Source organism: Lissotriton vulgaris, chromosome 3_1 (genome assembly GCF_964263255.1).
Source record: "Lissotriton vulgaris chromosome 3_1, aLisVul1.2, whole genome shotgun sequence".
NCBI lineage: Eukaryota > Metazoa > Chordata > Amphibia > Caudata > Salamandridae > Lissotriton > Lissotriton vulgaris.
Genome location: NC_141689.1, coordinates 919,977,737 through 919,991,617, shown reverse-complemented (window position 1 = coordinate 919,991,617; position 13,881 = coordinate 919,977,737). Strand labels below are relative to the sequence as shown.

Below are 13,881 nucleotides of genomic sequence, written 5' to 3'. Positions count from 1 at the left end.
TAAGGGCCAATGCCCTTGTTATCCTTAATTCAAAAATCCATATGGTCCATGGCATGGAGGGCATGTTTAAGAAAGGCGCTAACACTAAAACAAATCAAAGTGATTTTACTGTGTGCAAATGCAATAAGGATGGTCTACATTTTGGCAAGCCCAGACCCTTCAAGACTGGAATAAAAAAGTGCCTTGTAAATTGCAAATAACAACAACAGACAAAAATAAAGTACAGCAGACTCTGCGGGCAAACAAGGAAGGGGAAAGAGATATATTGCCCAAGTGAAAACATAGCTGCCATCTAAGCTGCCCAAGCCTAAACCTAGTTAAAAGTATCCTATCCTATGAGCTAATCACAAACTCCAGGTATGGCACCAGCCCTGGGGCAGTTTGAATTACAACATAATCCTTATTCTGAGTCTTGGTTAGATCTTCTGCTTCCTTTCCCTCTGCCCCATGTCCATGAAAGATTTGTCATCAAGGACCTATCCTTTGTACACAACCGACCCGCCCTAAGAAACATATTTGGTCTGCTCAAAGAGTTGCTTATCCCCCTGATATAGTCCAGCCAAAGAATTCAGAGATCCATGTCACGAGACAAGCAATCATCAATGACCTCCCTGTTAAACAAGGAGTGAGAATTGCTGCAGGCTGAACAGCACAGCAGCGGCGAGGCCAGATTATTATAATCTTAAACATACCACAATCCAAGGTCCTGGAGCAGAATAAACCTAGGAAAACTTTGTGGGGAGCCTTGAAGCCTTCTAAACAATTTATTAAACTGAAGGCTACTCACTTTTTTAGAGCCCTAAACATGTGAGCTATAGGTTAAAACTGGGAGACATTTCCTCTTATAAACTTCTAAAAAGGAATTAAGTGGATTCTTACCAATAGGTGATGGCACTTTAAATATAAAACTAACACAAGTAAGAGAGAGTAATTTTGCTAAGGCTACACACGGAAACCAGGAGCTTGTGAATCAAAGATGCCCAAGGTATGAAAATTCATTCAGTTGCTATTATGAGTTTGTCAATAATGGACCAAGCCTGCGGGCCACATGTATCAAGCATTTTTGCATTCACAAATAGGCCAATTCTCAGAATCGGCCCGTTTGCGAATGCAAAAAATGCTTTTCACATGTATCAAACCCTGTTTTCCGATTCAGTAACATGTTACTGTATCACAAAATGGATTTGCGGTGTGGTATTTGGAAGGGGCGTGTTTAGGGCATCTCTTCCTAATACCGAACCTCAGTGGTATGTAGTGTTTTTTTGTGACTGTGAATACAGTCTCAAAACATTCACATTTTACCACTAACTTCAAGTTGGTTATAACCCATTCGTAAACGTAAAGGGGTACCCAAGGGACTCCTTTGTGAATGTGCGAAAAGGGAGGGCAGTGGTCCCAAATAAACTATTAACTATTTATTATTTTTTATCTAAATGCAAACTGTTTTTCTTTAAGGAAAATGTGCTGCATTAAAAAAAAAAGATTGCTTTATTGAAAAGCAATCACAGACATGGTGGTTTGCTGACCCCAGCAGGCCACAATCCCCATGATTTTAGCGATTCCTAGGGGAACGCAAATTGCAACCCACCTCATTAATAATAATGAGGTAGGTCGATTTACGACCCCCTACGAATTGCTATATGAAACTCTTGGAGTTTCATACATTTGTAATAGCATTACCTGATGGCAATTCACAGAAAAGAGCAATTAGGTAATCACTATTTCAAATGTTGATACATGTGGCCCTGCAGTTTAAGGTTCCTAGAGCCACAGGCTATTACGAAAGTTTTGTTAGCATTAACTTCCAGTCTCAAAGATCCTATAAAGCCAATATAGCCCTTGTTAGAAATTGATTTTCTGGTTGGCAGAGGTATGTACCCTATCAAAGCAGGAACCACAATGCTAGTCAGGGTAAGTCAGATACATACCCTAAATTAACCTGTGCTCACCCTCTGGTAGCTTTGCGCAGAGCTGTCAAACTTAACTTAAGCGTGTAAAGTATTTGTGCTATACTTCGAAAGAGCAAAACAGTGAGAACACCGCACAAAATGATACCACACCTGACTAGAAGAATAGAGCTTAATTTAATGAACTAATCAAGACCAAAACAACAAAAATCCAATAAGTAAAGCCAGTTATGAATTTTTGAAGAATGAACAGAAATAGAGTGTCTAAAAGCATAATGTACACTCCTGCGTAAGGCGCGCTCCCTGCAACAGATTTCTTACCGCAACCAGATGCCCTCCCTATACCAGGTCCTTTCATCAATCACCCTTCATAAGCGCAGATCCTTCTGGCCCATCACAGAAGTCCTCAGACAGCGTAACATCCCTTACTCATGGGGGCACCCGTTCGGCCTGGTGTCCTGGGAAGATGGTAAACTATTCCAGCTTCGCTCTCTGCTGGAAGCTAGCAAGCTCCTCGAGATCACCCTCCCGGAAGATGCGGATGAGGGGGCTTGTTCAGGTCAAGGTTCCGGAGATGGGAGACCTCAGTGGAGGCAGCACAGGAGGCGTCGAAGGGCCTGCTGACCAGATCCTGCAGTGATTAAGATGGAGCAGCAGGCAGCTATGGAGGCGTTACCGCGGACATTGACCAAAGCATTGACTGACTGAGAACTCCTGGGTATATGGCTGTATCCTTTCTTTCTTATGCTTGGGTGGATGGGGGAGGAGGGAAGAGCTGACTGGCTACGCAAACGCCAGAAGAACTTCTTCTCTGTTCATCCCTGGATGATGGACAATGTTTGAATTTTGAACAATTTTACGTGTCGGTTGCGCTTCTTGGGGTTTCTTCTTTTTTATTTCTTTCCCTTTTTGGTTGGGGTTTTTTCTTTCTCCTTGCATCCTCTGCCCTCTTTCCCCTCTTCCTAGCCTGGGGCTTTCCGTGGCTCATGGGACACTTTCCCCTTCTAATCATTGGGTTGCTGTTGTATGTGGAATGCATGTGGTGGCGCAAGAGTCCAGATCCTACGGGGAATCCCCTGTGGCGTACACCACCCCTCCTGGTTTGCATGCCGCCTCCCTCTATTAGAATCCTCACTCTCAACATGAGGGAGCTTAACAACCTGATTAAATGGAGGGCACTTCTTTCTTATCTTGAGGGTACTGGCGGATTTCTGTCTCCTTCAGGAAACTCATCTTCTTGCCAAAGACTGTCACAGGCTTCGGTCTCGTTCTTTTCCAACCCAATTTCACTCCTCCGGACCTGCAAAGAAGGCTGGGTTAGCCATCTTGGTTTCTAGAAATTTTCATGGACAGGTGGTGCAAAAGATGGCAGAAATACAAGGCAGGCTCCTCACATACCAATTCATTGTAGGGGGACGTACATTCATGGTGGGCTCCATTTACGCACCCAATGATGGCGAGGAATGCTTTGTAGGTGAAGCACTGATAGAAATGACGGCCACCCAGGACTGTCAGATACTGATGGGGGGGGGGGGCTCAATTTAGTGTTTGACAATGTCAAGGACCGTTCTGCACAACGCACTTGCCAATTCGGTTCCTTTTCTCCGACCGGACATGCCAATTTATACCATCTTGGCCTCACTGACCTCCGGTGACATTTCCATCTGGATATGAGGAACTTTTCCTTTTATTCCAATGCACATAAAACATGTGCCAGACTAGATTAGTTTTTGGGCACCAAACCCATCCTAGCTATTGCACTCTGAGCTGATATACTAGCGGCGACCCTTTCTGACCACTCCCCTGTGGTACTCACCCTAGCCTTACCGCAAGCACAACCCCGCCCCCCCCCCCGGCTAGACACTGGTGCTTTAGAGACGCTATCCTACACCGCCAAGACACGGTCACATACAGCAGACAATAAACGATTATTTGCTGCACGACGATAACTCAGACACTGTCCTCTCCACTAGATGGGCGGCCAACAAAGTGGTCATAAGAGGCAAAGTAATTGCCATATCTACGGCTGACAATAAGGAGTGCCAGAGAAAGAGAGTGGAATTGACTCTCAGAGTGTGGGAGTTGGAGCTGATGCACCACCGCACCCAGGCCCCAGGGGCATGGACACAGTTAAAGGTAGCATCTGACAGCCCTGGATAGGTATAGAGCAGAATATGCAGCAATACGCTTGTGACACTCTTTCTATGTGGGGGGAGACAAGTGTGGGCGATTACCTGTGCACAAGCTTTGTGAGGCCTGACAACGAGATTGAGTCCGGGAGGTCAGGGGTTCCTCAGAAGCACTCTACACGGATGACTCGGCCTTTGCCGAGACATTCCGGGAATTGTAAGCACAGCTGTATGCTGAGCAGCCCTTGAAGGCACCGTACATCGACTCTTATCTGGCACAGGCTAGTCTTCCTAGCTTGACGCCTGACCAGGCTGCCCAAATTGAAAGAGAGATCAGGGTCGAGGAGGTCATAGCCGCCAAAGCCCGCTTGAAATTAGGTAAATCGCCTGGCCTCGATGGCTACACTGCAGCCTTTTATAAGCAATTTTGCACCACGCTGGCCCTCCTCCTCACTCGGCTATTTAACTCCTTCGCCGACCGGGAGCAATCTCTGCATCCATGTTAAAGGCAGCAGCAGTCGTTATTCCGAAGACGGGGAAGGATAAAACGTTATGTGGGTCATGCAGACCTACTTTACTGTTAAACATTGACTTCAAACTGTACACTGGGATTTGGTAACCTGCCTAAGCTCTCATATGCAGGGACTAGTGGACCCTGATCAGGCTGGTTTTATACCGCAGCACCAGACAAGTGATAACACCAAAAGAGTTGTACACCTGATTGAAAAGGCTTCCTGCATCCACAGAGAATACATGCTGTTGACTGTGGATGCGGAAAAAGCTTTCGACCGCATTCACTGGCCAAATCTAGAGCAGACACTGACATGTGCTGGTATCCGAGAGAAGATGCAAATGCACATATTGAACTGCTATTGTTTCCCCAATGCTACAGTCTGAGTGAATGGCCACAAATCAACACCGTTCCCTATCAGTAGGGGCACTAGACAAGGGTGCCCTCGTCACCCCTGCTCTTTGCACTTTACATGGAGCCTTTCGGGGGGGAGTGGCCAACTGCCAGGCATGGATAACGTGGGCTGAAAGAGCTCCGTCTCCTACCCTGACACATAGCTGAATATCCTGTTCCTTACTGGACCCGCAACGCTGGGTCATCTACCCTAGTGCTGCGGAACTCCTCTGGATCCTACGGCTGTAAATTATGTACTCAATACCTGCCGAGAGCTGCCGGATTCTGTGCTGATTCTGGACGACCGGCGGCAGGAGGAGGTGGTGGGTGGAGACGCGTATGCTCCATGGCTGCCTCGGTGGTCCTAGCAGCTAGTACAATGTTTCTGATGCTGTGGAAATGAAGCCGACGTGAAGACAAGGTAGCAGCTTCTATTCAGAGGTGCTGGGAGCAGGAGCTGCACCACAACAACCGACACCGCGGGAAAGATGGCGGATGTGGCTGGCCATATCTGGAATCGACGCGAGGCAGGAAGAGGACTGGTGGCGCTCCGGTAGGGGAACAAGCGTGGGCAGAAAATACTGTCACTGTGGTGAGTGGGGACTGTGGGCACTTCGCCCCGCCTTATGAGACGTGGCTGAACACTGGACTGAATGTGCGCTGAGCGGCGCGATACTGGAACCGGAGGGGGAGTGGTCCCGACACTATGCTGTACATTGCTGCTCCCTGCCACATATGAATGCTGGCCCTCTGCGGGGCATTGTATTGTGGAGATCTACACACGCTGTCCCTGCTTTGGAGGTATATACTTCGTCCTTATTGCACTAGATGAAGCGCTGCTGCCTGGTCAGCCTGCAGGCATCTGCGCCCCTGCCCGCCCAGTTCAGTGACCAAACAACGCTCTCCGCCTGCGACCTGCCCTGGGTGTGGAAAGGGGCACACGATTAAGTGGGAAGTGCGGTATAGCTTCACCGCTGGGACTGCCCTGATGGTTAGTGGTGTTACAGAGCCTGACATCCCTGATAGTGTCCACCTGGAGTGTGCAGCCACAGACCAGAAGAGGCTGAATGCTTGTGGCCTGCAGAACTTGTACCCCTAGGGGCAATTTGGGTGCGGCAAGGACCTGTGCTTCACTGGCTGAGTAAGTGGTGTGGGGTAGCGCCCTCGAGACCCCCCAAGATACCATCCTGGAGCAGAGAAGGATGGGAGGACGCTGAGGCGTGATGGGTCGCAACAGAAACAAGCAAGCGGACACCACTGAAGATGGCGCTACTCAGCCCACATTTGGCAGTGATCCCTCTAATGCTTCAGACAATGACGTGATACCTCCTACTGGTACAAACCCCCACAATGCCAAGCTGGACAAAATCTTCTAAGAAATCCGAGACTCGCGAACAGCGCTGGAGACACGCATAGGCACAATGTCCACTAATCTCAGCTTACTGCAGGCGGACCACAAAAAACTGGCCGTAAAGGTCAATCGAATAAACTGGCACTGGATGATCTTATACCCCAGCAGACTATGCACTCCACTCAGCTTGAACAATTCAAGAGACAACTAAAGGGCTTGCAGGATAGGGTGGATGACAGGGAAGGGAGGTCCCGCCGCAATAACGTTCGCATACTTGGAATACCGGAACGCAGCGAGGGATCCAACCCTACACAGTTTGTGGAGGACTGGCTGAGAGACCATGTAGTGAAGGAGGGCCTAACACCCCTGTACAGTGTGGAGAGAGCGCACCCGGTGCCTTCCAGACCTCCTCAGCCGCATGCTCCACCACACCCGTTGATAGCGCGTATTTTGCATTACAAGGACCGCAACACTATCCTGCGGGCTCCCAGAGAGAACGCTCCTGTGCGTTTCGAGAACAGGACAATTTCACTTTACCCGGATTTTACCCCAGCAGTCCAGAAAGCTAGAGCTACATTTTTGGGGGTGAAGAAAAGCCTGCGCGACCGCAATTTTAAATACGCACTGCTCTTCCCGGCGAGACTGAAAGTTGTCCATGGTCAGAAATCAAATTTTTTTGAAAACCCTGAGGAAGTGGCGGACTGGCTTGAAATAACTTTTACACCAGAGACTTCTCAGACTTTGATGCCATTGGGACAGCTGCGTTGAGCCTTCCCGATACGAACGACTGGACTACTCCGATCGGGTCATGGCAATACCATGGTTACTATGGACTCTGCCCCAACATCGGAACAGATGACGACCAGCCAGAAGGATGCACTCCTTACAGCGGCGGCTCTGGTGGCTCATGATGCCCAGGATGCAGCGTCTTCGGACCACTCATCTGATGCCAACACGGTGCGCTCTGAATCTGACACTAGCATAACGCTGTTTCCCTCGATTACAGCCCAGGTTGCAAAAGACTTCTGATATTGTGATCCGGGATGCCCTGGAGTGGTAATGTATACAAGGGATATGCACTGTGTGTATTGATGCTGATGACTGCTTTGTGGGTCCAGGGTACATATGCTTTATAGGGGAGTGTGAATGTAACCAAGAGATACTCGAATGTACCTTACGTTGTTTTCACAAACTATCGCAGTTAAGGCCTCTACAACCAGACGACTGCGATGATGCATCTCTTGATTCAAGTCCATGTTGGACTTTTGTTGTTTGTTTGGTCCTCTGTTGTTTTATGGGGGAACCTAGTATTGGGGAGTTTTTATGTAGTGGCGTTCTCGGCTTTTCAGCAGTTTTTATCTACAGGGTTTTGGTTTCCACAGGTCACACTGCAATTACGCTTTCTGCACCGTGATGGCATTACATAATACATACACCTACTGCACATGGAACGTGAGGGGATTAGGCTCAATTCATAAAAGACACCGGGTTCTGGCACAACTTACTAGGAGGAAGGTTGCTAGAGCCTATTATAAGAAAGTCATCTTAATGTTGGTGAGGTAGCCAAATTGCAGAGAAAATGGAGAGGGCAACTATTCGCTACAACATATTCAGCATTCACCAGGGGGGCAGAGGTGTGGATGCAGAATAAAGTTCCTTTCAAGCTCTTAGAGCAGAAGATAGGCTTCAACTGTAGATATGTGCTGCTTCATGGCTTATTGGATGGGATACATGTGGTTATGGGCTGTATATATGCACACAAAAATGGACCAGGATAAATACCTGTCTACACTAGGTGCAGCCTTGACAGACTGGGCAGCATATCCCTGGGTGATAGGGGCGATTTCAATACTGTGTTAGATGTTGACTTAGACAGGTCTCACCCCACGTTGCATGGTACTGAAAGCAATAAACAAGCAGAGGCGCTTAGGGGCTGGGCAGACGGCTGGGAACTGCATGACGCATGGCTGGCAAAACACACCTGGCACAGAGAATACTCCTTTTATTCACCAACACACAGACTACACACTCAGATTGATCGATTCCTATGTTCTGGTGCCCTGTTAGGGTCCATTACTTCAGTGCTCCATATGGGGAAAACCCTATCAGATCATAACCCAGTGGAATTATCTTTGCAATGAGGCAAGTTTCCAACTCTGATACCGACTTGGAAACTACAACCTGAGATGTTGGAGGATCATGTCTTTCGCAATTCTCTCTCAGAAGCGATCGGTCTTTATTTCTTGGGAAATACGGGGTCTGCTAGCTCCAAACAAATAGAATGGGATGCCTTCAAAATAGTCATCAGGGGAGTGCCAATCAGCACTAAGAGTGCGACTCGATCTTATAGACCGACTTACGGAGATAGAGGGTAGATTAGCTGCGCTGGAGGAGGATGCTGCAGGGACGAATGAACAATTCACACATTTGCGAGAGGCTAATATTCAATACGCAGAGCTCCTTGAGGAGCTACGTGTTGTGAATTACCGGTTATACATGCAAAAGCAACACACACAAGCTGACAGGTCAGGGCCACTGCTGGCACGGTTGGTCCAAAACGCCTCCTTGCCCACACCCATATCAGAAATTTGGAACAACATAGATGTGGTGGTAAACACGCAATTGGACATCAATACCGCATTTAAGGACTATTATGAACATCTTTACGGTCCACTGCCCGGACTTATTGACACTGACTTTGAATCATTCTTTGATGGTCTATGCATACCCCAACTTACACAACACCAATGTGATGACCTACTAAGACCAATAACGAACAGAAACACGGCAGGCGATTAAGGCCTTACCGCGTAATATGACTCCAGGGAACGATTTCCTACAGGCCGAATTCTAGGCAATGTATGCCGACTTGCTAACTCCTCATTTGCAATGTCTTTATCACAAATCATTGGAGGGAGGCGGGCTCCCCGCTATTACATTGCAGGCGTTGGTGGTTTCGCTATTGAAGCACGGAAAGGATGCGTTGCTTATTTCGAGCTATAGACCCTTATCACTCCTCAACAGGGACTATAAAATCCTGAGTAAGTTATTGGCCACTCACCTTAATCAGTTTATTCCCACACTAATACATTCCGATTAGTGTGGATTTGTACCTGGTCGGAGCACAGCACTCAACATCAGACAGCTACACCAAGTTATGTTAGGCACACGCAGTGCGAAAAATACGGAAGGCTGCATATCCCTTGATCTGAGGCAAGCGTTTGAGTCATTAGGATGGGATTATATGTTCTATGCCCTCGCACGCTTTAGTATACCTGAGGAATACATAGCATGGGTGCGATGATTATACACAAACCCTACAGTGCGAGCACGCACAGGTTGGCACATCTCAGGACAATATATAGTGGCTCAGGGGACAAGACAGGGCTGCCCCTTGTCACCGTTGTTGTTCATCCTGGCATTGGAACCACTTCTACACAGACTCCGTACTTTCGCAGTCTGTCAGGGTATAACGCGTGGTTGAGCGTTCCACACTGTCTCGGCGTATGCAGATGATCCCCTTCTTTGCATTAAGGCCATGGGCGTGGATCCTCATTCAATGCCCTACAATTTTGAGTCAATCCAAGGTCTTTCTGGCCTGGCTATCAATGCTGCCAAGTCGTACGTGTATTTCTTTGACAGCGCAGAGAGGAGCCGGCATTTTCAGTTCGGTCCCTGGGAATACCACATAGCACCTAATACCTTTAAATATCTCGATATACAAATTTATCGTAATACCTCGGACCTTCTGGATGGCAACCTAGGGCATGCCATTGCAGCTCTCAAATCCCAAATTCAGTTCTGGGTCTCACTGCCCCTGTCGGTGGCGGGCAGAGTGGCCATCACGAAAATGGTGCTCTTGCCACGGCTCCTTTACTTCTTCACCAACCTACCGTTACTTGTCCCCATGAGATCCTTAAAAATATTGAACTCTCTGGTGGCAGACCTAATATGGGGTACAGGGCGTAGACGTATAAGTCTGGCGAAATTTCAACTTCACTCAAAACAAGGAGGGATGGGGGTGCTGGATCGGCGTGCGTATTTCTATGCTAGCCAGTTGCAGTGGCTGGCATACTGGCTTGCAGGACTCAATTTGCACGAGCTGGATATGATATCATGAGATATGGATAAGGGGATCATCCACACACTCTTACTACCACAAGCCCCCCTGCTGAGGTCGACACCTCACTTATTGAAATTAGCTATTACATATTGGCGGAGTGCGGTGAGCTACACTGGATGGATGACACCATATGCTCCCACAATTCGGCTACTGGGTATCCCCACACGTTCTAACTTCTAACCGGACCCTACAGGCGTGGACTGAGGTGGGCATCACGACACTAGGAGCCTTTTTTTCAGAGGGTGTACTAATGTCACATGAAACGTTTGCACGCGTACTTGGTGCCCCAACTCGTTGTTCCTACTACACACACATATTACCAGATATATATATATACATCACATGGTCGCCCGAAGATACTGAACCACCCACGAACAGACTGCTTACCATGCAATACCTAATGGGTCTCTACTGACAAAATGGCTAACTCACGGGATTCGAGCTGAGAGAGCGATCTCATTACAGCCACTACGCGACAAGTGGGAAGGGGACATGGGCCGTGCATTTACAGTCAAGGAATGGGCCACTAAATTGGGGTTCCCTTAAAAGATCTCTCATAATCCTAAATTTAAATGTATCCAGTTCATGTTGTTACACAGGGCGTACTTAACCCCACGCAGGCTAAGCACTATGTTTCAAGGGGTGAATGATTAATGCCCGTGCTGCTACGCACCTAACGCGGGGTTGGTGCACATGGTATGGGCTTGCCCTAGACTGGGACATTACTGGGCATTACTGGGCGACAGTATGCAAAATATTGACGGCAGTGGGCCCGATTCACCAGAATGACCCTTGGAATACTGCACACTAGGTCTGGGACCCCGTGAAAAGAAGGGCAGCTCTACCTCACGATTTGCTAACCTTGCGCTCCTTCTAGCCAAGAGAGCCATAACCACGCGATGGAAGGCCACTAGAGCCCCGTTCTTCGAGGAATGGCACACAGAAATGCTGAGACGGGGTAAGGCGGAGGGGGTGGAACTGAAGAGGGAGGAATATAGAGGTCTTAGGAAAACACAGATTTCGCTGAGCTGGTATGCATTGCTAGAAGAATACGTTGCGATGAATATTTTGTCCTACTAGGGCATGTTTGGTTTGTCACATGGGGGTCTGATTCGAGGGTACAGGACACTTGGGCACCTCATATCATCTGTGTGCTATGCCAGATAAGTTAACATAACTGTGAAGTTCACAGATGACAGACTTTGGAATCGAGTAGCACACACCTATGGATATGGATGATATGCAAATGTTACTGTTGGATTTTGAGGGCCGAGCATACGGGGAGGGAGGGGAGGTTGGGCAACTGTTTTTGTTAAAATGTTTTAATTGCATTGAATCCTGTTCACTTTAACAAATTGCCAACCGTTTCACTAAACTTCTGATGTAGACAAGAATGCTGAGAATGATCTGTATTGGCATGCCATTGGAGACTTATTTTAATAATACTGGTCCTCTGTATGTTACCATTAGAGAACACTTATGGATACCCGACACTGTTAATGTTTATTATCCCACAATGGTTGTAAACATGTCATACTATGCTGCCTGATTATATGTCCTTCGATCGCTTTACAATGTTTGGCTCACTGTTCTGTAAAATCAATTAAAAAAATACATGGAGCCTTTCATTCAGAGGGTCCGACATCATCCCCAGATCACTGGTATTCGCTTTGGCAGGGATACCCATAAGCATTTACGCAGATGGCGTGCTGGCCACATTCACACACCCTGAAACCGCCTTGGGAAGCCTCTTGGAAGAACTAGAGACTTTCGGGAAGGCCTCCGGCTTTACAATCAATCTCACGAAATAGGGGGCGCTCGGTTTATCCTCACCAAAGGCTGTATTGATGGACCTCCGCTGCAATGGTCCGTTGAATTGGTTCCTTACCTTGGCATACACCTGGCTCTGACTCTACAAACTATGAGACAAATTAATTATTCCCTCTTGCAGACACACATTCGGGCTGCGTTGCTGAAATGGAAACAATACCCAATATCGTTGCTGGGTCGTATCGCGGCCATCAAAATGACCATTCTCCTGAAATTTTGTATCTTTTCCAGACCCTTCCCCTCCCACCCCCTACCGGTTGGTTGCAAAGGATCCAGCGGTTTTTTTCTATATTGGAAGTCACATATCTTTCAGTATTTCAATTTGAACCTGCTGAGTCCTGTGTGGCTCGCTTACTATGCACCTTTGCTTTGTGAGGCTCCAAAGCAATAAAAAGATTTAAACCTAAAAGCATAATGTGCCATATGGGAATATCTGGTTAGACTAGACCTGGTCAAATCCAAAGGTTCAGGCTGAGCTCGATTGAGCGTATGTCGGTTACATTCCCTGGTAAGTCCCGCTAAATTTTTACCTTCTCAAAAATTGTGCCAAGAGTCCCATTTGCAAGGTAGAGGTTCAACGGGAGCAAGGAGAGCATCACTGGGGGTGATCCGCGGGGCACAAAGAGCCACTGGGTGTTATGGACGGCTAGGCTGGAGCTTCGCATTTGTCAGTGGTGATGCTTACTGTGCAAAGAGACAAACTTGTCAACACTCCAGCTGATCCTTTGTGCAAGCAGCCTGGTTCTGGACCAAATGGGTCCAATCATGAGCCCAAAAGCTTGATTCAAAGAGTTGTAGATCTACCCAAGGTCCCAGGGAAATGAGAGGTGCCTGTTGGTGCCATACACTTGTAGAAAACAGGTCCAGGAGCTAAGGGGAGCCTAATATGTCTGTTAGGCTCAAATCAGGAGGCAGGCAGAATAGCCCTCTGAGCCCCTCTGGGATCCTGGGCAATATTCCACTTAACTATTTTTCTTGGTGTGTGGCAATACAGTGTTTGTGAGAACTCTTCTGAGTGGTATACGCAACAGGCACATACCTCAGCTACTATGCACGCGAGTGTGCTACTTCGCTGCCACTGAGAGGCAACATATCAACTACATTTTATTTTAAATAAATGGGGTTAAGGTAAAATTTAAAACCTTTTATTTCAACTACATTTGCTAGAAAGCCATAGTTTGTAGAAATAGTACTGTAGGGAGATGCAGGGATCGTGATATAAACCAACCCTTCACACATGCTATCCTATCTCCATGGGTATCTGCTGTAGGAAATCACTTTGCAATATGCTGGCCATATGTTGAAATACCTTAATGGGCTGTCTAAGCTTCTCGTCCTTTCAAGATTAATTTAACCGTTACCTACAAGGATGAACGTGCAGTGCTCCCTATCACAGCTGCATTGTTCTGTGACATTCTGCTTTTGAAAATGTTGGTTTATGGCATATGCATATTTTCTCCTGGCCCCACCACAATTCTAAGATGCTACCAGACAAAGGTAGACCTCTCAAGCAGCACCCAAAGTGGTCCACCTTTTAACTGTACAGGTTAATCTAGTCGATGACAGTATTGATTTGAAAGAAACACATCCCTTTCTTGTACCACAACAGACTGATCCCATGTATCCCAGATGTAAAT

At 47.4% G+C, this 13,881-nt stretch overlaps 1 protein-coding gene across 1 annotated transcript in view; it reads right to left on the bottom strand.

Moving 5' to 3' along the window:
- Positions 1 to 13,881, bottom strand: part of LOC147727211 (transmembrane channel-like protein 1) — a 371,185-nt gene that overhangs the window by 262,538 nt on the left and 94,766 nt on the right. The window lies entirely within an intron of this gene.